This window comes from Martes martes (assembly GCF_963455335.1).
Source record: "Martes martes genome assembly, chromosome: 2".
In the NCBI taxonomy this organism is placed as follows: domain Eukaryota; kingdom Metazoa; phylum Chordata; class Mammalia; order Carnivora; family Mustelidae; genus Martes; species Martes martes.
The window spans coordinates 29853311-29877354 of record NC_137889.1 but is presented as its reverse complement, the minus strand read 5'-3'; the positions used below and the strand labels follow the sequence as shown (position 1 = coordinate 29877354).

General features: G+C 40.9%; 1 protein-coding gene across 1 annotated transcript in view; it reads left to right on the top strand.

Annotated features, from left to right (window-relative positions):
- Positions 1 to 24044, top strand: part of FUT10 (fucosyltransferase 10) — a 278788-nt gene that overhangs the window by 72827 nt on the left and 181917 nt on the right. The gene's annotated exons all lie outside the window — the stretch shown is intronic.

Here is a 24044-nt window from a genome sequence, read left to right as displayed (position 1 = left end):
GTTATTTCTGGAAGCCTGAAGCGACTCCTGTAAATTCCCAGCACAGTGAGGGATTTGCATAGGCAAAAGGGCCTGGAGGTCCTAACACTCCATCTTTATGTCTCTCAATCACTTCCTGCAATACAAAGGAAGAACACATGTACTTCTGGAAATAAGGCCAGATATTCTCTGAAAACTTTAGCCTGACCATGAAGATGATGAACATGAAAAGAAATTCTGCTCCAAATTTTGAAGGGGGACATTTTCTCTTCTAGAATGATCTCCCATTTTTCCTGGGACAATTCCTACATCAGAAAACTGCGAGCAGTAACTGCACAAGGAAAATTCCTTCCACGAAGAGAAAACTCATGTACTTGGAATATCTAGTCAGTTACTTCTGAGAGCAAAGATGGGCTTGGCAAGATGGAGAGGTTTGAAAATAAACTTGGGGTCTGGATCTCTCTTCTTTTACTTCCACAGTTTCCTCATCAGTAAAATAAAAGGGTAGTATACTCGGAAACTGCAAATACCTCTTCTGGTTTTAGCATTCTATGGTTGGTGAGGCAGCATATTTCAATTTAGGACTGGCAAATATTGTTTGTGTATTGCCATTCTTACTGGTTATATTGATGGCATACACCTCTAATTAATTGTGCAAACGATTCCTGCTGACCTTGGACTTCCAAGGCCTTAAAATCCTTCTCAAGACAGAATTTCAAGCAGCCACTATCCATGAGATGAAGACAAAACTTAAATGCCATTCCAGAGATAATGAACAGAGATACAATGACAAGACAAAGGAATGGACAGAGATCTGGTCTTGTGTCTGGTTTTACACTTCTGTGTAACCTTTGAGAAGTCAATTAAATACCTTAAAATTAAATTTGATATAGGTTTTGTATGAAAGTAAGTTTTCATTTCTCTGGGATAAATGCCCAGAAGTGCAACTGCTGCTTCATTTTCTAAGAATTTTTCAGAGTAGGGGTAACATTTCGACCAAATACATATGAGTCATCTAGTTTTTTTTTTTGCATCTTCACCAGCATTTAGTATTCTCACTATTTTACATTTTAACCATCCTGAGAGGTGTGTAGTGACAACTCATGGTGGCTTTAATTGCATTCCCTAATGCCTAATTATGGTGAAGACCTTTTCATGGCCTTTTTTTGCCTTCTGCGTGTTTTCCATGAAATGTTTCTTCATGTCTTTAGCCCATATTCCAACTGGATTTTTTCCTTTTTTACTGTTGAGTTTTGACAGTTCTTTACATTTTTTTTAGATACCAGTCTTTTGTTGGATACGTAGTTTGCCAAAATTTTCTCCTACTCCATAGCATGTCTTTTCATCCTTTTAACAGGAGATTTGCAAAGCAAAGTTTTTGATTTTGAATTTATCCTTTTATGACTTTATTTTTATGTATTTATTTGAAAAACATTTAAATTTTTAAAATTGAAGCATAGGTGACATACCATATTAATTTCAGGTGTATAATATAGCAATTTGATATTTATGTACATTACAAAATAATCACCGTGATAAGTCTGGTTACCATCTGTCACAATGCCAACTTATTACAACATTATTGACTGTATTCCTTATGTTTACTTTATATCCTTGTGACTTATTATTTTATAACTGTAAGTTTGTACCTCTTAATCCCTTCACCTATTTCACCATCCCCCCACCCCTTCCCTCTCTCAACTACCGGTTTGTTCTTTGTATTTATGAGTCTGTTTCTGTTTTGTTTTGTTGGTTTATTTTGCTTTTTTGTTTTTTGTTTCTTTTTCTTTTATTAACATATAATGTATTATTTGCTTCAGGGGTACAGGTCTGTGAGTCATTAGGCTTACACACTTCACAGCACGCACCATAGCACATACCCTCCCCAATGTCCATAACCCAGCCACCCTATCCCTACCTCCCACCCCCCAGCAACCCTCAGTTTATTTCCTGAGATTAAGAGTCTCTTACAGTTTTTCTCCCTCCCCAGTACCATCTTGTTTCATATTTTACCTCCCTTCCCCCAACGACCTCTGCCCTGCATCTCAGCTTCCTCATACCAGAAAGATCATATGATAATTGTCTTTCTCTGATTGACTTATTTTGCTTAGCATAATACCCTCTAGTTCCATCCATGTCATTGCAAATGGCAAGATTTCATTTTTTGATGGCTGCATAGTATTCCTATATACATATATACATATATATATATATATATATATATATATATATATATATATATAGCACTTCTTTATCCATTCATCTGTTGATGGACATCTAGGTTCTTTCCATAGTTTGGCTATTGTGGACATTGCTGCTAAAAACATTTGGGTGCATGTGCCCCTTCAGATCACTACATTTGTTTCTTTGGGGTAAATACCCAGTAGGGGGATTGCTGGGTTGTAGGGTAGCTCTATTTTCAACTTTTTGAGGAATCTCCATACTGTTTTCCAGAGTGGCTGCACCAGCTTGCATTCCCACCATCAGTGTAGGAGGGTTTCCCTTTCTCCGCATCCTCACCAATATCTGTTGTTTCCTGACTTGTTAATTTTAGCCATTCTTTTTTTTTTTTTTCTTTTCAGCGTAACAGAATTCATTGTTTATGCACCACACCTAGTGCTCCATGCAATACGTGCCTTCCATAATACCCACCACCTGGCTCCCCCAACCCTCCACCCCCCACCCCTTCAAAACCCTCAGATTGTTTTTCAGAGTCCATAGTCTCTCATGGTTCATCTCCCCTTCCAATTTCCCTCAACTCCCTTCTCCTCTCCATCTCCCCTTGTCCTCCATGTTATTTGTTATGCTGCACAAATAAGTGAAACTGTATGATAATTGACTCTCTCTGCTTGACTTATTGCACTCAGCATAATCTCTTCCAGTCCCATCCATGTTGCTACAAAAGTTGGGTATTCATCCTTTCTGATGGAGGCATAATACTCCATCGTGTATATGGACCACATCTTCCTTATCCATTCGTCCGTTGAAGGGCATCTTGGTTCTTTCCACAGTTTGGCGACTGTGGCCTTGCTGCTATAAACATTGGGGTACAGATGGCCCTTCTTTTCACTCCATCTGTATCTTTGGAGTAAATACCCAGTAGTGCAATTGCAGGGTCATAGGGAAGCTCTATTTTTAATTTCTTAAGGAATTTTAGCCATTCTGAGTAGTGTGAGGTGATTTGTATTTTCCTGATGCCGAGTGATATTGAGCCCTTTTTCATGTGTCTGTTGGCCATTTGGGGTCTTCTTTGGAGAAATGTGTGTTCATGTCTTCTGCCCATTTCTTGGTTGGATTATTTGTTCTTTGGGTATTGAGTAAGATAAGTTCTTTATAGATTTTGGATACTAGCCCTTTATCTGATATGTCATTTGAAAATATCTTCTCCCATTCTGTCGGTTGTCTTTTGGTTTTGTTGACTGTTTCCTTTGCTGTGCAAAAGCTTTTGATCTTGATGAAGTCCCAATAGTTGATTTTTGCCCTTGCTTCCCTTGCCTTTGGCAATGTTTTTAGGAAGAAGTTGCTGCGGCTAAGGTCGAAGAGGTTGCTGCCTGTGTTCTCCTCAAGGATTTTGATGGATTCTTGTCTCACATTGAGGTCTTTCATCCATTTGGAGTTTATTTTTTGTGTGTGGTGTAAGGAAATGGTCCAATTTCATTCTTCTGCATGCAGCTATCCCAGTTTCCCCCAACACCATTTGTTGAAGAGACCGTCTTTTTTCCATTGGACATTCTTTCCTGCTTTGTTGAAGATTAGTTGACCATAGAGTTGAGGGTCCATTTCTGGGCTCTCTATTCTGTTCCATTGATCTTATGTGTTTGTTTTTGTGCCAGTACCATACTGTCTTGATGATGATAGCTTTGTAATAGAGCTTGATGTCTGGAATTGTGATGGCACCGACTTTGGCTTTCTTTTCAATATTCCTTTGGCTATTCGAGGTCTTTTCTGGTTCCATATAAATTTTAGGATTATTTGTTCCATTTCTTGGAAAAAAAATGGATGGTATTTTGATAGGGATTGCATTGAATGTGTAGATTGCTTTAGGTAGCATAGACACTTTCACAGTATTTGTCCTTCCAGTCCATAAGCATGGAATGTTTTTCCATTTCTTTGTGTCTTCCTCAATTTCTTTCATGAGTACTTTATAGTTTTCTGAGTACAGATTCTTTTCTTCTTTGGTTAGGTTTATTCCTACGTATCTTATGGTTATGGGTGCAATTGTAAATGGGATTGAGTCCTTAATTTCTCTTTCTTCTGTCTTGCTGTTGGTGTATAAAAATGCAACTGATTTCTGTGCATTGATTTTATATCCTGACACTTTACTGAACTCCTGTATCAGTTCTAGCAGTTTTGGAGTGGGTTTTCCACAGAAAGTATCATATCATCTGCAAAGAGTGAGAGTTTGACTTCTTTGCCAATTCAGATGCCTTTTATTTCTTTTTGTTGTCTGATTCCTGAGGTGAGGAACTCTAGTATTATGTTGAATGGCTGTGGTGATAGTGGACAACCCTGCCATATTCCTGACCTTAGGGGAAAAGCTCTCAGTTTTTCCTCATTGAGAATGAAATTCACAGTGGATTTTTCATAGATGGCTTTGATGATATTGAGGTATTAATAACCCTACACTGTGAAGAGTTTTGATCAAGAAAGGATGCTGTACTTTGTCAAATGCTTTTTCAGCATCTATTGAGAGTATCATATGGTTCTCGTTCTTTCTTTTATTTCTATTTTTTTAAAGATTTTATTTATTTATTTCACAGACAGAGATTACAAGTAGGCAGAGAGGCAAGCAGAGAGGCAAGCAGAGAGAGGAGGAAGCAGGCTCCCAGCTGAGCAGACAGTCCGATGCAGGGCTCGATCCCAGGACCCTGGGATCATGACCTGAGCCAAAGGCAGAGGCTTTTAACCCACTGAGCCACCCAACCGCCCCTCATTCTTTCTTTTATTAATGTATTGTATCACATTGATTGATTTGTGGATGTTAAACCAACCTTGCAGCCCAGGAATAAGTCCCACTTTGTTGTGGTGAATATTCCTTTTAATGATCCTATTGGCTAGTATTTTGGTGAGAATTTTTGCATCTGTGTTCATCAAGGATATTGGTCTGTAATTCTCCTTTTTGATGGGGTCTTTGGTTTTGGGATCAAGGTAATGCTGGCCTCATGAAGTGAGTGTGGTAGTTTTCCTTCCAGTTGTGTTTTCATTATCATGTGTTTCCATGAATTTTTAAAATTCTTCTTTAATTTCCTGGTTGACCCATTCATTCTTTAGTAGGATGCTCTTTAGCCTCCATGTATTTGAGTTCTTTCCAACTTTCCTCTTGTGGTTGAGTTCTAGTTTCAAAGCATTGTGGTCTGAAAATATGCAGGGAATGATCCCAATCTTTTGGTACCAGTTGAGACCTGATTTGTGACCCAGGATGTGATCTCTTCTGGAGAATGTTCCATGTGCAGTAGAGAAGAATGCATATTCTGTTGCTTTGGGATTGAATGTTCTGAATATATCTGTGATATATTCTGATCCAATGTGGCCCAGTGTGTCATTTAAAGCCTTTATTTCCTTGTTGATCTTTTGCTTAGATGATCTGTCCATTTCAGTGAGGGGGGGTGTTAAAGTCCCCTGCTATTACTGTATTATTGTAGATGTGTTTTTTTGATTTTGTTATTAATGGTTTGTATAATTGGGTTCTCCCATGATAGGGGCATAGATATTTAAAATTGTTAGATCCTCTTGTTGGATAGACCCTTTAAGTGATATAGTATCCTTCCTCATACTTTATTATAGTCTTTGACTTAAAATCTAATTTATCTGATATAACGATTGCCAACTCAGCTTTCTTTTGATGTCCATTAGTATGGTAAATTGTTTTCCAGCCCCTCCCTTTAAACCTGGAGATGTCTTTGGGTCTAAAATGAATTTCTTGTGGAAGCATATCGATGGGTCTTGTTTTTTATCCATTCTGATAACCTATGTCTTTTGGTTGGGGCCTTTAGCCCATTTACATTCAGGGTAGCTATTGAAAGATATGAATTTAGTGCCATTGTATTGCCTGTAAGGTGACTCTTACTGTATATTGTCTCTGTCTGTCTCTGTCTGTGACTCTTACTGTATATTGTCTCTGTCTGTTACTTTTAGGCTCTCTCTCTATTTCCTATAGGGCTGGTTTGGTGCTTGCAAATTCTTTTAGTTTTTGTTTGCCCTGGGAGCCTTTTATCTCTCCTTCTATTTTTAATGACAACCTAGCTGGATATAGTATTCTTGGCTGCATATTTTTCTGCTCTGAATATATTATGCCAGTCCTTTCTGGCCTGCCAGGTCTCTGTGGATAGGTCTGCTGTCAATCTAATATTTCTACCATTTTATGTTACATACCTTTTGTCCCGAGCTGCTTTCTGGATTTTCTCTTTGTCACTGAGACTTGTAAGTTTTACTATTAGATGATGGGGTGCTGATCTATTTTTATTGATTTTGAATGGGATTCTCTGTGCCTCCTGGATTTTGATGCTTGTTCCCTTTGCCAAATTAGGGAAATTCTCTGCTATAATTTGCTCCAATATACCTTCTGCCCATATCTCTCTCTCTTCTTCTTCTGGGATCCCAATTATTCTAATATTGTTTCGTCTTATGGTATCACTTATCTCTCAAATTCTCCCCTCGTGTTCCAGTAGTTGTTTGTCTCTCTTTTGCTCAGCTTCTTTTCCCCCCATCATTTGGTCTTCTACATCACTAATTCTCTCTTCTGCCTCATTTATCCTAGCAGTGAGAGCCTCCATTTATTGCACTTCATTAATAGCTTTTTTTATTTCAACTTGGTTAGATTTTAGTTCTTTTATTTCTCCAGAGAGGGATTCTCTAGTATCTTCCGTGCTTTTTTCGAGCTCAGCTAGCACTTTGATAATCGTCTTTCTGAATTCTAGTTCTGACGTCTTACTAATGTCCATATTAATTAGGTCCCTAGCCATCGGTACTGCCTCTTGTTCTTTTTTTCTTGAGGAGAGTTTTTCTGCTTTGTCATTTTATCCAGATAAGAATAGATAAATGAGAGAACAAAATGCTAAAAGGGTAGCCACAACCCGAGAAAAAAATATACACTAACCAAATCAGAAGAGACACGAAACCAGGGGGAGAAGAAAGGAGGGGGGAAAAAAGAAAGACAGAAAAGAAAAGCTTGTGTGTGTATATATATATATATATATATACACACACATATATATACACACACACATACATACACACACACACACACCCAAATAAGGGTAAAGAGGATGAGGGGATGGAATATGACTCTAGAGAAGAAAATTTTAAAAGATTCTATAATAGGAATTGATAAGATAAGAAGTCAGATTAAAAGAAAAGGATAGAATGTGATCAGGCTGGAGACTAGAACAGAGCCATGTGGTAGATTTAGGGTATATTTTGATCTTTTAGAAGAAACTGTACCCCAACATTTTAATGAAAGAAAAACCTATATGTCTAACAAAAAAATAAGGTTAAATACAATGATGGGATAGAATATGACTATAACAATGAAAATTTAAAAAGATTTTTAAAAAAGACATTGTTAAGATGAAATAGTTAAAAAAGGTTAAAATAGGAAAGAGGAAAAATTAAAAAAATAGAATAAGAAAAAATAAAACTAAAAAAATTTAACTTTGAAAGACTAAGGAATCATGGGAAAAGAGCCATGAATTCTATGTGTTGCTTTCCCTCAGCTCTGGAGTTCGGCAGTTCTCATTGATCAGTGAGCTTGGTCTTGGCTGGATGTTCTTGCTAATCCTCTGGGGCAGTGATCTGTTGCAGTGATTCTCAAATGTCTTTGCCGGACGTGGAATTGTGCTGCCCTTGCCAGTGGCCAGGCTAAGTAATTTGTTCGGGTTTGCTCTTGGGAGCTTTTGTTTCCTGGATGCTTTCTGTAGAGCTCAGGAGGAGGAGAATAAATATGGCAGCCTCCTAATCTCTGGCTGGTAGGAGCTGAGAGCTCGGTGCCCCACTCCTCAGTGCACCCTCAGAGGCAAGCAGTCAATCCCTCCTGTTTCCCTGGTTTCTGGCCACGCTCTGTGCTCTCCTGTCCTGTGACCGAGCATTTCTATCTCTGGCGCATGGCCCTGTTTGGAGTCTCCAGACCCAGCCAATTCCTGCAGCACTTCTGCACTGCTCCTCCCAGAAGGTGAGTCTCCCCGGATCTGCCATTTGCGAGGTCTCTGCTTGAAAATTAGTGGTCCGACTGTGCTATGAATCACAGTTTAAGGTACCCCAAGCTGAAAGCCCTCTCCTCAGCTCTGTCTCTGCAGCCGGCTTTCCCGCTCTGATACCTGGCAGCTCTGCTGCACTCAGACACCCTTTGTCTTTTTGTGACCCAGCGGGTCCTGAGACCACACTGTCCTTGCTAGGGCTCCACCCCCCACGGAGCCTCTGGGGTGATGTCCCTCACTGGAGCTGACTTCTAAAAGTTCCGATTTTGTGCTCTGCTGCTCTCTTGCTTGCTGGGAGCTGGCCCTCCCCGCACTGCTTATCTTCCCATATGTTGCATGGGATTCACTTTTCCACACGTCCTACCTTCCAGACATCTTCTCCTTCTCTGACATCTATCTGACATTTTCACTTAGCATAATACCCTCTAGATCCATCCATGTTGTCACAAAGGGTAAGATTTCATTTTTTTATGGCTGAGTAATATTTATTTATATATACCTCACACATCTTCTTTATCCATTCATCTATCAATGGACACTTAGGTTGCCTTCATATCTTGTCTATTTTACAAGTAAACCTCAGAGATACTGTGAGTTTGGTTCCAGACTATTGCAATTAACTGAGTCAAGTGAATCTTTTGGTTTCCCAGTGCATATGAAAGTTATGTTTACACCATACTGTAGTCTATTAAGTGTGTGAGAACATTATATCTAAAAAAATAATGTACATATGCCTTAATTAAAAAATGCTTCATTGCTAAAAATGCTAACTCTCATCTGAGCTTTTGGTGGGTCATAGTATTTTTGCTGGTGGAGGGTCTTGCTTCGATGCTGATGGCTGTTGACTGATCTGGTTGCTGAAGGTTGGAGTGGCTGTAGTGATGTCTCAAAAGGAAACAACAGTGAAATGTGCTGCATCAATTGACTTTCTGTAGCATGTAGCACGTGGTGTTGTTTGATAGCATTTTACCCAGAGTAGAACTTTAAAAATTAGAGGCAATCCTCTCAGACGCTGCCACTGCTTTATCAACTAAGTTTATGTAGTATTCTATATCCTTTGTTTTCATTTCAGTAATCCTCACAGCATCTTCACCAGGAATACATCCTATCTCAAGAAACCACTTTTTTGCTCATCTGTATGATGCAACTCCTTGGGGAGCCTGGGTGGCTCAGTTTGTTAAGTGTCTGACTTTGGCTCAGGTCATGATCTCATAGTCCTGAGATCAAGCCCCACATCAGACATCCTGCTCAGTGGGGAGTCTGCTTGTCCCTCTCCCTCTGTTCCTCCCCTGTTTGTTCTCTCTCTCAAGTAAATATATGAAATCTTAAAAAAAAAGATGCAATTTCTCATCCATCAAAATTTTCTCATGAGATTATAGCAATTTGGTCCCATCTTCTGGCTCCACTTCTAATTTTAGTTCCCTTGCTATTTCAACCACATCTATACCACTTTCTCCACTGAAGTCTTGAATTCCTCCAAGTCATCCATGAGGGTTAGAATCAACTTCTTCCAAACAGTTGTTAATGTTGATATTTTGACCTCTTCTCATGAATCACAAGTTCTTAATTGCCATCTAAAATGATGAATCCTTTCTGGAACCTATTCAATGTATGTGGCTCAGATTCATCACAGGAATCATGATGTGTGGCAGCTGTAGTCTTACAAAAAGTATTTCTTAAATAATGAGACTTTAAATTTGAAATTACTTCTTGATCTATGGGCTACAGAATAGATGTTGGATATACACCCAGAAGTGAAATTACTGGATCATATGGTAATTTTCTGTTTAATTTTTTAAGGAACCATCATACTGTTTTCCATGAGAGCTGTACCATTTTGCATTCCTATCAGCAATGCTCAAGGATCCCAATTTCTCCACATCTTCAACTGACAGTTTGTTTTTGAGACTATCCATCCTAAGGATATGGAGTTATATCTCATTGTGGTTTTGATCTGCATTTCCCTAATGATTAGTAATGTTCAGCATCTTCTTACATGCTTACCTGTCATCTATACATCTTCTTTGATGAAATACCTATTTGAGTCCTTTGCCAATTTTAGAGTTGAATTGCTTGTTTTTATTGTTAAAGTTGTTGGACTTGTTAAAATAATTTCTGGACATTAATTCCTTATCAGATATATGATAAGGCCATGTGAGAACTCCAAGTTTGTTCTTCTTTTTTCAAGGTTGTTTTTGGCTATTTGGGTCCTTTGAGACTCCATATGAATTTTAGGATGGATTTTCCTATTTATGTGAAAAATATCACATGGATTTCCATAGGTTTTGTTTTTTGTTTTTTGTTTTTTTGGGGTTTTTTTTTTTTGTTTTGTTTTTTTTTTTTTTGCTCTAGGGATTGTATAGAATCTGTAGGTTGCTTTGGGTAGTACTGACGTTTTCATATTGTCAAGTCTTCCAATCTATGTACAGGGGATATAGATATATTTCTATTTATTTGTGTTTTTACTTTCTTTCAGCAGTATTTTGTGGCTTTCAGTGTATAAGTCTTTCATCTCCTTTACTAAGTTTTTACTAAGTACTATATTATTTTTGATATTATTGTAAATGGAGTTGTTTTCTTAGTTTCCTTCTTAAATTGTCCATTGTTAGTGTTTATAAATAGAACTGACTTTTGCATGTTGATTTTTTATCTTGTGACCTGACTAGATTTGTTTATTACTGAATTCTAACAATTTTCCTATTTGAGAAATATTTAGGGTTCTCTACAATAAGTTCATGTTATCTTTGACAGAGATAATTTTACCTTTTCCTTCCCAATTTGGATGCCTTTGTTTCTTTTTCTTGCCTAATTGCTCTAAAAACAAAACAAAACAAAACCAAAAAAACCCAGATAGAATTTCCAATGTTATATTGAACAGAAGTGGCAAAAGTGGGGAGTTGTTTCTGATCATAGAGAAAAATCTTTTAACCCTTCACCACTGAGTTTGATGTTAGCTGTGGGTTTTTCATATGTGGTTTTTATTATGTTGAGGTGATTCCCTTCTATTTCTAACTTATTGGGTATTGTTGTTTTTAATAATGAGAGGATGTTGAATTTTGTCAAAGACTTTTTCTGCATCAGTTGAGTTTTTTTTTTCTCTCCATATTTCTGGTAATGTAGTATATTATTTTGATTGATATTCATATGTTGAACCATCTTTGTATTCCAGGAAAAAATCACCCTTGGCCATGGTATATAATCCTTTCAATGTGTTGCATTCTGTTTGCTAGTATTTTGTTGGGAATTTTTATATCAATACTCATCAGAGATACTGGCCTTTAGTTTTCTTTTTTTGTTGTATCTTTGTCTGGCTTGGTATGAGGGTATTGCTAGTCTTATAGAATGTATCTGGGAGTGTTCCCTCCTCTTCAATTTATGGAAGAGTTTGAGAAAGGTTGGTGTTAACTTTTCTTTAACTATTTCATAGAATTTACTAATGAAACCCTCTGATCTAGGACTTTTCTCCTTGAGAGGTTTTGATTATTAATTCAATCTTCTTATTAGTTATAAAGTACTATGGGCTGAATTGTGTCCCTGCAAAAGTGGTATATTGAAGCCCTAGCATACAATACCTGAGAATGTGACTGTATTTGGAGATAGGGCCATTAATGTGGTAATTAAGTTAAAATGGGGTTGTCAGTGTGCAGTGTAACTGTTGTCTTTACAATAAGAGATTAGGACACACAGAGAGGCACCACATACATGTGTGCACAGAGGAAAGAACATGTGTAAGACCCATACCGTGAAGAAAATACCTGGTCTATGGTATTTTGTTATGGCAACCCTAGCAAACTAAACCTTGGAGACCCAAGGTTCAGATTTTCTATTTTTTCATGATTCATATATGTATACATTCATGTATATTTCTGGGAATTCATTTGTTTCATCTAGGATACACAAATAAATAAATAATTGCTCATAGTGCTCTTTTTACTCCTTTTTCTTCTGTAAAATTGATAATAGTATCCCCTCTTTCATTTCTGACTTTAGTCTCTGTGGTTTTTGACTAGAGTAGAAGTGTCATTGTCTCACAGAACCGTCCTGCTAGGCTATCCCTTTTCTGGTCCTTTGATATTTTCTAGTTGCCTGTTTCTTCAGCTCCAAGTCTGTGTACATTAGGGAGGGAAAAAAAAGATCACACAGGGAGCTCTCCAGAGTGTCATTCCTTGGGTACCAAGTTCCCTAGCAGATCCACCTTCTCTCCATTTTTCAAAGTCTTTTCTTTCTTATTTTTTAGAGAGCTTCAGACTTCAACTTCTTCAAAGTCTTTTAATGTTTTTTGTTTTTGTTTCTCTTTTAATAATGAGAAGGGTTTTTCGTTGTACTTTTCAGAAGAAGTATGGAAAGGTCCTTCTACTCCCCCTTCCTGGATATAGAAGTCTCAGTTTATATAGTGGCTTGTAAAATATGAAGACTGGACTAGATTATCTCTAAAATCCCTTCTTGGCCGGTTGATTTTCAGATAGATTTTCTGATTTGAAAATGACTAAACCCTAAGTAAACAAACATCATCATTTACATAGATTATGACTCATTGCTCACATCAAAACAAAAGCAGAGTCTCCATCACTCTACTCTGCCTTTGGAGAAACTTCAGGTTTCCCCAAAGCTTTCCATAGGAAGAGCCCTTTCTTTATTGTTGTTTGTTTGTTTTTTTGTTAGGAGTGGAGTTTAAGGATTAACTGTTTCCTGTTCTGTCTCTCTCTCATTCTTGGTAAACATGCTTTGGGGGCTGAATATTTTTGTTGGCTTTCTAACATTCTAGTTACCTTATTGTCAGACAGGGTCCTAAGCACTGGCATTAGAGGTTCTGGAGAAAGCAGCCCCAGCAGGAATTTGTCTTCTCCACCCTCCTTTCCTCTTTGGCAACCCTGTCTTTGCTTCAGCCCCCTGCCTTTGTCCCTTCAGTGTCCCTGCTAAGGTCCACTGTTGAGCAGGACAACTTGTTTAGTTATTTTCTCACATCAGGAGTTTTGCAGCTATATTCTGTTGTGATTGCATGATTTCATCGGCCAGTTTTTGTTGATGTGGTCAAGAGCTGGCATAGACCTTTTTTAGGTCAAATTCCTGGAGTATCCTCCCAGAGTCCCTTTCTGTGTTATCCTCAAACCTCCCTGTCCCGCAGGCCCAGTGGTGTACTAGAGCTGGTGCTGACTGACACATGGGAGCAAACTGTTAAATTTTTAGGAATTTTGTGAGCTGGCTGTTAAACACAGTCACTATTAAAAAATTAAATTTTGTTAACTTACAATAAATAAATTATTTAAAAACAAATTCTAAAACATGCAGAATTTGTCACTTCTTAATTCTTTTACTCCAGTTTTCTTTATTTTTTCTAAGATTTATTTATTTATTTATTTGACAGAGAGAGAGAGAGAGAGAGATCACAAGTAGGCAGAGAGGCAGGCGGGGGGGTGGGGGAAGCAGGCTCCCTGCTGAGCAGAGAGCCCGGCACAGGGCTTGATCCCAGGACCCTGAGATCATGACCAGAGCTGAAAGCAGAGGCTTAACCCTCTGAGCCACCCAGGCACCCCTACTCCAGTTTTCTATTACCTGTATTCATGAGGTTATTTACATCTATTTTGCCTGTAGGCAGAAATACTGTAGAATGGCATGCTGCTGTGTATTCTCCACCTAAAAAGCAGTGATATCACACTGGTAGTTTGAAACTGGTCATGGTGAGAGTATTAGAACATGGAAGTTGGAAAATGCCACACTATGGGGCTGGTTTTGTTGTTTTTCTGACCACGTAGACTTAAGAAAATGATGGGGAAAAGTTATTAATGCAGATTAAACTCCTGTCCGTAGTTGTTACATTGTAAATAATCCAAAAATTGAAAAAAATCTTCCGATCTTTAAAACTATCATCCCCCAAGAACTGATCCTCATGTCACTGATTGAGTGCTGGGCTAACATATGTTTATGTTGTCTCACTCTTTTATTCGTTAATGTAAACAAAAGTATCAACTGATGTTCACGCCAGAACTACTCATGCCACCAAGGACATGAATGGATTTTTGCTAAATTGCATACTCGACAAGCATGTTTTCATGGGCTGTTTCTGTCAAAGCATGGCTGGATTGCAATTATAGGTTAGCAACCAATACAAGAGTGTGGCGAAAACAAGCAAAAGGATTCTATGAGAATCAGCTTATATATAGAATTCACAATAAAATGTATTGTAAATTGTATTATTGTTTGTAAATCATGTGCTGCATATTTCATCTATGTTTTTATATATTTTTATAAATATAAATAAATATATATTTTTAACCTGGAGAGCCAGTTGTTAAATATTTATCCTCATACCACCATATAGACCCTGTATTATTGTTCATAAATCATGTGCTGCATATTTCATCTATGTTTTTGTATATTTGTATAGATACAAATAAATATAAATATATAAAAAATTATATATACATATATATATATACTTTTTTAACCTGGAGAGCCATTTATTCTCATACCACCATATACACCCTGATTGTTTTCAAGGAACTTCAGACACCTTATTTTGAAGTTCCTTTTACAACCAGAAGTTGCACTTTAGGCAAAGTTTTAAGTGTGAAAAAGTTTGTTTACTGGACTCAAGTATTCTCAAAGCCTTCGTTGTAATCCACCAATTTACCAGCAGGTGTCACTGTGGTGTAGGGTCACAGTCTGACGGGCTCCAGGTTTGAGCTTCCCAGAGGAGTGTTGTTCAATTGCTTCCAGTTAAGTTACCCACTGAGGAGCTCCTATAGTCTCTTTATGGAAAGATAAGTCACATCCAAGGTCTCTGAAAACAGGCAGCACAGTCACAGAGGCATAATCTGCTAGTTCTGTTTGTTGGCTTGTTGTGTATTTTTAACTCTGCTGCTATGTTTATGTCCAGGAGGCCTTAAAATACGCTCTGTTTAGCTCTAGAACTATATACAGCCTAGCTACTCAAAGTGTGGCTCGTGAACCAGCATCTCAGGAGTCACCTGGGAGCATGTTAGAAATGCTGACTCTCAGGCCCGCCCCAAACCTGCTGAATAAGAATCCGCATTGTAATAAGGGGATCCCTTTGCACATTCAGGGGAGTAGGGAAGCACCAGGGTAGGGGGCCCATATGTTGGGAGTTACCATGTGTGGCTAAGAACCAGATGGAAAAATAACTTGCAGCCTCATTGGTCAAGAGAATGAAGTTAGTGGGAAGGAGAGGGACGCTTCCCGAGGGAGATGTCTGATAATGGCCTTAGCGCATGTTGGGCTGCCTAACTTTTTTCCTTGTTCATTCTGGAAAGAACGTTTCTGGGTCTTTCCCCACATAGCCTGACCCAGCTGACGTCTCCACGTTCTCTCTTGCCACCTCCCTTCCATACTCTGTATTTCAGGCATCCTAACTTACCTCCCAACATGACCTTCTGATTCTGTCGCTCCACTGCTTTCGGTGGCTTCCTCCAGCTTCTAGAACACAGACCGGAGTCTCTGCCATCTTTTATAAGAGCTTCTCGGATCCAGTCCTGACTCACTCTGCCAGCTTCCTCTTCAGACCCTCTCCCCTTCTTAGCTTCAACGCTTGGCTCCACTGGTCTTTTTGCCTCAGGTGCACTCCACTTCCTCTCAGTTTTGGGCCTTGCCCCATTCTGTGTCGTCTCCCTGGATTGTTCTACCCCAACTCATCTATTGCCAAACTGATAGTTTCTTTAAAGAACTTAGGAAGTCTATTCCTACCCCCTTAGAGGCATTAAAGTCCTTTGTTATAGGATCCTCTCATAAATGGCATTGTCATTTCATAGCTTATCACGCTTGTGATGACTTTTTCAGAGGTCTTCTTCCTCTGGAAGATTCTTCCTATCCAAACGGACATATTCCCTTCTGCAGTGGCCTGCAGCACCCTATGTGGCCTGCCCCACCATCCTTGATCTCTCTGCTTTCACCATCTCCTCTGGCTCCTTCCTCTTCCCTCCCTCGTTCTCCTGCTCCCCAACCATACCAAGCACTTCCTGCCACGGGTCTCTATACTAGCTGACCTTTGGGTTCTGGCCCGTTCCTCGCTGTTTTCAGGCCTTCAGGTCTTCGGGCCCAACCCTAGCTGTACTCCTAGAGGCTGACTGAATGGGAGGTGCGGTCCTTTGCTTTGGTTTCAGTCTTGTACTGCATCTGCCTCTTGGTGGGTTATTTTGTGGTCCACTGACAAAAGAAAATAGCTGACCCGTCTGGCGCATATTTGATAAAGGTGTGAGTCCGGGCGAAATTCCCTTCTTCTGGAACACCCGGTGGCTCAGGTTCACTTCTACACAAGCTCAGACCTGAGGATGAAGTAGAAGAGAATGGAGAAAAGGTCACCATCACCTTTGGAAAATAAAGAACAAAGAAGACTTGGGAAATGGGGGATTTAATGGTAGTGAGAATTGTTTGTTATTTTTTGGCCTCTCTATCTATGAGAGTCTGAGAAGTGGCGAAGGGCCCTTCCTTCATCATTACTCACGAGTTGACAAAAATAATATTAGGGGAGAAGCTAAAACGAAGCCAGACAATCCAAGCTGTTCCTTCTCTTAGCGTGACAACAAAATTGTAGCTTAGAGAATAAATGTGTGTCTCCATTCTTTCCTTCCTTCAGCTCCCTGTTTCCAGAGCACTCGCTCGACGCAATGTCTTGCGTTTGGGCCCACAATCTTATTTTTCTCAAGCCAACTACAACACTTAAACACTCCAAACCTTGATCCCCCGATGAATTCATCCTTCAAAGCTTTCAAGTTAAACTGTCTGCTCCTACGGGAAACCTTCCATGATTCATTCCCTACAAAGAATTCCTCACTCTCCCTATGTGGATGCGCACGGTTTTATTCACACTATTTCGTTTAATCCGTAGCTAATTCAATTGAACAAATATTTGTGAAGTGTCTAAACTGTTCTGGGAAGTATGCGAGCTGCTGGGATTATAAATGTGAAAAACCACAGCGCCTCCTCCAAGAGGGTTTGAAATTGGTCTGGGAAGTCCACTCTGGATGGACAAGAGAGAAAGCAAGTCACAGAAGGAGAGACGTGCGATCTCACAGAAGTGTCTGGGAAAGCAGTCCCTGGTTTGGAATGAACGGAGCACAGTTTAAAGGAAGGGAGGAAGAGGGAGTGTGGTGGGAGACAGAGAGAGAAGAGACAACAGCAAGGACATTAACTACAGGGGTGCTGTAGTTAAGCCTCTGCCTTCAGCCCAGGTCACAGTCTCAGGGTCTTGGGATCGAGCCCTGCACTAGGCTCTGTGCTCATTGGAGGGTCTGCTTCTCCCTGCCCCTCTGCCTCTCCCCCCGGCTCATGCTCTCTCTCTCTCTCTTGCTCACTCACTCTCTCAAATGAATAAGTAACATCTTAAAAAAAATTAATTACAACTGTATTTATTTGTCAGAAACCCAAGCCAAGTAGTTCCTGGTAGCACAGAGATGTGCACAGCTTGGTAGTGGTAGAGCCAAGATATGATGTGTGTTTGAGAACTTGAATCTTATTGTAGGTGAGTCATCAGGCCAACGAGCATTTATTAGACACCTTGAAGGCAGGAGACATCCTTTTAGTTAACGCATGTGTCTGTCTTCCCTACTGGTTTGTGATTTTGTCTGAGGGATGGAGATTTTTATATTTACCCTTGTCAGTCCCCTGTGTTGGAGAGAACTTGGAATGAAGCCGCCATAATGGACTTGTACTTCCTTGTCCCTGCTATCATCACCTTCCTGAAAGCAATACCTTTCTCTCTAGGCTTAGAGCTCTCTGTCATCTCTCAACCCCAAGGTCTTCTCATCTCTTCCCTTTAGTGTTAAGTATTTGCTGGTGAGGTGATTTATAAGGTAGAAATGATTGTTATTCTTTTATACTCCCTTAGGTTATGCTTTTGCCTAAGTGAATCTTTGGACAGAAAGCAATAGAAATGTTCTTTGAAGAGTAAAGACCCATTTATAAGAAATACCGAAGGTCTGGTATTATATTGATGGCCGACTAGAAACATTAAATCTCAGCAGAACACCTCATTATGAACACTTACAATTCTTGGCTGCCCAGATTTACTTAAGAGTGAAATGAAAATGAGAGGCGTTGTCTTGTAGCACTGGGGACTCCAAGTCACATGATATGATGAAAGGGACAATCAGCCTAGTGTCCCCTTTGCAGTGTCAAGGAGTTGTGTTATAGACACAGTTATGGGTCCAGTAGCAGAATGAGAACAAGGAGAATAAGAAAAGATTCCCAGCTTTCCCAACTCTACATAAAGATAGCTGCCTCTCTTTTAATAGACCTTCTGAGAATTAGATGTTGTCTAGGAAAGTTCTACTGTTGTTTTGCTTTTTGAAAACCTACTTCCAAAAATTGCTCCTAGACCCTCTAATTGTCCTGCGTTTCAAATTTTCCCACAGACAAGTATGACTGATCAATAGCAGTACATCTTCCCTACCTTTTCCATTCCGAAATACTTACTTACTTCTCACATCTTCTCTGTGTGATTCCTAGAGATGGGAAAGGAAACTGGGAAAGACAGGATACTCAGCACAGAAATTTGAGTTTTAGTACATTGCTTGAAAAGTGTGGACAGATGTCAGCATGTGCATTTGCTGGGAATTGTGTGCACAGCCTAATGGTCGTTGAAAAAGTCTAATATATTTTAGTGTTATTATGTCCCGTAGGCATGACACAAAATACCTGAATGTTAGGCAAAATATCGAAATTATCTTAGTAACAGGTTAATGAGCAAGTTGAACAGTAAGAATAAAGAAGTGTAAAGGATTTGTACTGATGTATAGATGCTTGCCCAGTACCCCTTCCTCCGAGAAGTACTCCCCTCTCCCTTGCTCCCCATGTCTCTGTGGATGCCCCCTCTGCCATGTGCCAGGTGGCATTTTCTTTCTCTGATAGATTTGAGGGTGGGTACATTTCCCTGCCCATGGTAATGGGTTCACGTTTGGGCAAAGGACTCACAAGAGGCAAAAGGTTGTGGCTTCTGTTTGCCAAGGAAGGCTGGGGCAGATTTTTGGATCAGGCCTTACCCAGCGCCTGAAGGTGAACAAGACAGACAGGTACCTCTGCTGAGGGGCTGTTGGCTCATGAATTATCTCCTCCAGAGGATCTGTGCCCAGAGACCCCTCTCATCGCAAGCTGTCCAGAGCTCCCCCAAGGAACCACCCACGTGTGGAAGACAATGGCCAGAGCAGCGGGCTTCTTCTTTCCCTTACGCCCACCTCTTTTCCTGTGCACCCTATTCTGAGATTTCTGAATAAGTGAGCTGCTTTGTTGTGCTTACAGACAATGCAGAAGAAAAACCTCGCTGGATAACGTCTCAGGTTCTAACCGCTTCACGACTCCATGGCGAGAGTTAAGAGTGGGCACAGCGAGGGGCCCCCAGGAAATCTTGTATCAGCTGTGACTCACTCTGAGTTGGTGAGATGGCTCTGGAGGGGGCGGCCCTTCTCCTGCAGGCTGCCCTGGAAATTCTGATTCACCAAGAAACATCAGAAACATCGAAGCTGTCTTCAATGAGGTTATCGGCTCCCCATCCACTTGGGAGATAAGAAAACAAAACCGCGGCTTTTCCCAGAAAAGAATTAAGAGGTTAAATGAGAAGAGTGTTTTCTACTTTCAGCTGTCACCTTCAGTGGGCAGCTAAGATTTCCCTATTGAGTGGTCTCTGCTTATTAATAGAAGGAGCAAAGAGAGAAAAATGGAGTTAATGTTACAATAAAGGCATGACAGAGCCTCCAGTTTCCAGGATCGGCTTGAAATGAATTAAAGCCAAATTATACCAACAAATCTGTCATGCTGCCCTGAAAACAGGAAGTCTAGGCTGGGCCAATAGGAATTAGTCACGGCACACACTGGCAAACCCTACCAGATCAGGAATGAAAAATGTGCTTCGTCTGCAAAAATTAACTTTTGGAATTTGGACAGTGTTTTCCATTACCCTCTTTCTTTTCTCCAAAGGCCAGTCATCAAATAATGCTTGGCTTACTTCTGCTTCTGCTACACCATTAAGTGTGTGAGTTTGTATGGGAAATGGAATCCCGACTAGATGTGCACCCCGAGATAAGTGATCTCATCTCTCTGGGCCCGAGTTTTATCCTCCGAAGAACAAAAACAAAAACCCCCAAAACGAGGTTGGCATCTCGTGGCTCTGGGACTTTAATCGTTGGAGGGATTAGAGAATAATGTATTGAACATTCATTGTGCACCGTCGAAGTGTTCAGTGCCGTGCTGAGAAACGGTGAAACAAAATGAAGAAGATTCAGCATTTTATTTATTTATTTTAAAAGATTTTTATCTATTTATTTGGCAGAGAGGGACAGTGAGAGATGGGACGCAAGCAGGGGGAGTGGGAGAGGGAGAAACGGGCTCCCTGCTCAGCCGAGAAGATCGAGAAGTGGGGCTTGATCCCAGGACCCTGGGATCATGACCTGAGCTGAAGGCAGACACCTCACGACTGAGCCACCCTGGCGCCCCGGATTTAGTCTTTTAAAGACTTTCCAGTGCCTGCAGGGAGATGCACATTCAGAAAAATGTGTTATAAAAACAGTGACACGGGCAACAGAAATGTGTATATGTATGCATAATGCACTTATTGTTATTATTTTTTTGGCCCCAGAATTGTAGCCAAGGCCCAAATCTGGACAAAGACCCTACATGCAGCACATTCCAAAGAAACTCTTGTGTTAAAGAGGCCAGCACTGCCTCCCTGGGGCGTGTTGGGAGGGCCCGAGCTACGCTTGCCCTCTCTGCACCTAGCCCTGTCAGGAGAAGGGAACAGAAGGCAGAGAAGTCTTGGCTGAGTGAACAGTGAGTGCTCCAGGGGAAAGCCTATTGCCTCCCATCCCTAAAGCCAACAGAGTGGGGTTCTTAGAGAATTTCTTATAAAGACTGGGACTGACTGCAAGACCTGGAGGTTGGCCTCCCATTCCTTGGATGGGGGTATGCTGAACCATCAACCTTCTGGAAGCACTCCGATGCTCCTGTATACAGTGAACGTCTTAAGGGTTATTGGAGGAGTTTGCTGAAGTCCCAGGGCAGGGCCTACATGATCCTTTTCAGTCCCAGAATCTCACATGTGCCCTGAGGTCTGTGGACATACTTAAACCAAGACAGTTCAGATCTAGAGATTTCTGAGGATGAAAGGTCTACTGGAATGGGCTACGCTAACAGGCTTGAACAGATCATAGTATCAGGTGTTTGGGAAAAAGACGGGACAAGCTGTGTGTCACTCTGGCTCTCATAGGCCCTGGAGGTCATAGAAGGGGACTCCAACATCCAGAGGATGTCAGAGTCCTGGTGGCCCTACGGGAAGTGCACCGGGTTTAACTGAGAAGCAGCACGGTGAGCCACCATGCCAAACAACACACTGTGGCACCTGGAGACGCAGCCAGGGTGTGTGGAGATGGTGGCGCCCTTCTGGGAGAAGCCTCAGTTATGGAGGGTTGGGTTAAAGCCAGTCTTTTTCTAAGAATACTACCACACCACTGACTTAGAAGCCACCAGCCCTGGTGGAGCTAGATTGAACCTGAATGAGTCTGGGGACAGTCCCTTACCATGCGAGGACTTTCTGCCTCCACTGTCCCTTCTTCCTTCTCTCAACACCAGAAGAACATCTGGCCAGAGAGAGAAGAAGCAGGGGTTTTAGATCCAAATCAAGAGATTTTCTGGTACCTAGCAGGTAATAAAAATTCACTGAATCTGCTTCACATTGTTAAAGGGGCTACTGCCCATTGGGGAAGAAGGAATCAAGGTAGCAGTGTAGCTGAAGGTAGTTACGGAGTAAAAATAAAACAGTTTCGTATTCACACCTTAGGAAGCTGAGAAACTTTAAAAATTGAGTTGAAACATCATGGTGGTGAGGCTAACCCTGCTTGGGAACATTCAAGCCCTCATTGTCAACCGGAAGAAGTGGACTCCATTGACTTTAGGACCTGGCATAATTGATAGGTGAGAGAAGTACAGGGAAGATGCTAGGGGAAAATGGAGGCAGACCGGATGAATTCTGGTTGGAGGTGGGCTGCTCCTCTGATGAGGTGATATTTGAGTTGAAGATGAGAAATTTGAGAGAAGGATGAAAAGGTGGGCTTTTTAGATACAAGGACCAGAACTGAGGAGATACAACATGAAGTGTGTGAGTAGTCAGTGATGGCCGGAATGGAGAAAGGGAGGAGGGGAGTGGGGGAACTGGGATAGAAATCAAGGCCTTCCCAATATGGCTCGACCCTCTTTTTCAGCTTTTTTTTTTAAGATTTATTTTATCTTATTTTATTTATTTTAAGATTCGATGTATTTATTTGAGAGAGAGAGAGTGTGTGTGTGTGTGCACATGAGCCAGGGGAGGAGCAGAGGGATAGGACAGGCAGACTCCACACTGAACATGGAGCCTGATGTGGGGCTCAATCTCATGACCTTGAGATCATGAGTCTGACGCTTAACCAACTGAGCTACCCAGGTGCCCCCCTCCTTTTCAGTTTTAAGGATTATAGATGTCATACTTGCAGACAAATAAAAGCCACTGAAGTGTTTGATAACATATTTTAGAATGCTTTAATGATACAACTCCGGCAATATTACAGGGGCAGAGTTAGAGGACAAAGAGACCAGGGAAAGCAGGGGCATTTAGCAGTTTTGCTCAGAAGCAAGGAGTGTCTGAGACAGAGTGTGACAATGAGGAGGAAAATCAGGCAGCAGCCTGCAGTTATCTGAACGTGACTGGAAGGTGGTAAGAGCCAAGTGAAAAGGAGCCTTCACGCGTGATGTCCAGCTTGGCCTGTTAACATAGGTGACCCCGCTGTGAATCATGGGATGGGAAACAGATTCGTGGAGGAGGAAGGAGGGAGAGAAAATAATAATAATTAACACTTATTAAGTATCCACTATGTATGGGCACTTTTGTTACAGAGGAGATAAGATAAACTTGGTTTCACGCATTTCACGTTGGAGGTGCTTATTTGACAATCAGGACAGTAGGCTTTTGGGAATCTTGAATTTAGGCGGTGAGTTGTGTCTGGACACTTGAGAGAATCCCATAGATCATAATCCTTGCATACTGAAAGCATGTCCTTTTAGAACACTGTGACAGACCCTGTGAAACAGGAAAGTCTACCACTAAAAGAACAGGGAGGAGAGGAGTGTGGCAGACACAGCTAGCTGCGCACATAATCCGTGTCCTCTTCTGGGGTACCCAGTTAGGTGACATCTCCCAGCCTCCCGTGCAGCTGGGAGTGTGGCTGAGTTCTACCTGGAGGAATGCATGAGTGGAATCGATGTGGCCATGGCCCATGCAACCTTTCACATGGGTTTTTCCATGGTACTTTCCCCTTTCTCCAGCTGACTTGGATGGAAGGGTCCAGGGAGACTGTGGACATCATCTGTATTTGACAAAGCCTCCATCAGTCCCGTCATCACCAATGGTCCTTGGCTGCTAGGTGAGCAAGAGATATATGTCTATTGGTACTTGAGTGATTACAGATTCTGGAATCTCCTTGTTACAGGGGTTACTAGCCTAACCAAAGCACAGAGGCATGCAAAAGTGACTACGAAACACTAAAGAGGGACAAAAACTCTTCTATGCTTATGTCGAATTCATACTTCTTTCACAAGGATGTGTATGCATAGGTTAGATTTGTAGAATAAGTCAATAAAATGACTTCACTTATTATAACATTTCTCATAAAACAAGTGAAGACTAAGTCCTGGGGTGACTTAAAAAAAAAAAACTGTTTTCCCCAAATCCATCGTCAGTCTTCTGATTTGGGCTGCTTTGACTCTTGAGGTAGGACCAAGTCTGCGGTGAAACCTCACATCACATGCCTCGGGGCAAGCTCTCTGCTTACTTCCAGGCATCTGACTTGCACGTGTTCTGCTCTGTGCAGTATATCAGAGTTCCCTTTCTCTGCAGGCACA